The sequence below is a fragment of the Gossypium hirsutum genome, chromosome D10 (assembly GCF_007990345.1).
Source record: "Gossypium hirsutum isolate 1008001.06 chromosome D10, Gossypium_hirsutum_v2.1, whole genome shotgun sequence".
In the NCBI taxonomy this organism is placed as follows: domain Eukaryota; kingdom Viridiplantae; phylum Streptophyta; class Magnoliopsida; order Malvales; family Malvaceae; genus Gossypium; species Gossypium hirsutum.
This window is the reverse complement of record NC_053446.1, coordinates 34,241,032-34,242,649: the sequence shown is the minus strand read 5'-3', so window position 1 is coordinate 34,242,649 and position 1,618 is coordinate 34,241,032. Positions and strand designations below refer to the sequence as shown.

Genomic DNA, 1,618 nt, shown 5'->3' with positions numbered 1-1,618 from the left:
CTTTGGAATGGCTATACGAAATGATTATATGAATTGTTTATATGAAATGGGTATGTGAAATGATTATAAGAATTAGTTATATAGAAATAGATATATGGAATGGATATATGAATCAGTTACAGATAAATAAAATAATTATATGAATTAGATATATGTAAATAATTATATGAGGTGTTATATGAAATTTTTATATAGATAGATATGTAAGAGGGGACATTTGAAATGAACACTTAAAATGGAAATGTGAAATGTTGAGTGAATGGTATATCAAACGTGTTTAAGCTTGTTGGTTAAACCCTTGAGATTAGTTGGGCCTATGCTGTATGTAGGTTTTGTTCGGTCCATTTCCTTAGTTACTCCAAGAAAAATTCGGATGATTACGCCACGAATTATTATAGAAGTTGGACTGTGGTCCTTGTCAACTTGTATTTTGAGACTGATTCCTTACGTAAAAAACATACTCAGGGTTTGAAGGACAATTCTCAAAATAATGGTCATCCTTACAATATACGTAAGAAACAAAATCATATTGACTTGGTTATTGAGCTGCAAAATTATTAAAACCATTAGTGGTAAACTATTTTAACATTGAAGAAATAAAAGATACCTGAGCTAAGAGTGATGTTAGTGTGTCCACTTCGTGCACTCCGGCTACTCGTCTTCCTAAATTTGTTCGATTTGTTGGCCATTGATAGTTGCTGCTAGCGATCTTCTCAATGATCTCATAAGCCATATCATAAGACTTAGACAAAATCGCACCATTCGCAGAAGCACCTACCATCAATCTTGTGTGTGCGTTGAGACCATTATAGATCGTCTCCAACTGGATACAATGTGAATTCCCATGATGAGGGCACTTACAAAGTAATTTTTTGAAACTCTCTCATGCATCGTACAAGGATTCGTCATCCAATTGTGAAAAAATGGTTATCTCATTTCGCAACTTGGCATTCTTACTCGATGGAAAATACTTAACCAAAAACCTTTTTGCTAAATCTTGCCAAGTAGATATTGAACTTGGTGGCAACAAATTTAGCCATGCTCGTGCTCGATCTTGCAACAAGTATAGAAACAACTTCAACCTCAATGCATCTTCAGTAACACCAACTATTTTAAATGAATCACTCACCTACATAAATAATCGAAAATGAAGATGTGGATCTTCCATGGGCATACCACTAAACTAGCCCACCGTTAAAGCATTTGAAACATCACCAATTTCAATTTGAATTACGGTGCCTCAATATCTGGCCTCCTAATTCCCGAATTTAATTCTTTGAAAAGTGGAATTGTGCACATGATCGGCTCTATTACCTTGCCCATCATTTTAATTTCCAAGGACCATCTTGGCTTGCCTTTGAGCTGATCTCTCAAGTCTTCTCTGTCTAAACGTTCGCTCGATCTCAGGGTCTATAGGTAATAAATCGATGATTCGATCTATGCTCATAAACACCTTCAAATAAATCACAAAAAATTAAAAGAATAAATTAGTAGACTTAGAAGTTAGATAAAAACCAAACTGGAAAAATAATTTCACAAAGAATGATTAAGGCAACAGTCCCTGGCCATGGAGCCAAAAACTTCTAACGTTTATTTTGTGCAAGTGTACATGATCATT

The 1,618-nt window shown here is 34.5% G+C and overlaps 1 non-coding gene across 1 annotated transcript; it reads left to right on the top strand.

Annotated features, from left to right (window-relative positions):
* Window positions 1–837: 837 nt before the first annotated feature.
* Window positions 838–945, top strand: LOC121222707 (small nucleolar RNA R71). Its single transcript, XR_005920071.1, has one exon. It is a non-coding gene; the product is annotated as a small nucleolar RNA R71 (small nucleolar RNA).
* The last annotated feature ends 673 nt before the right edge of the window (window positions 946–1,618 follow it).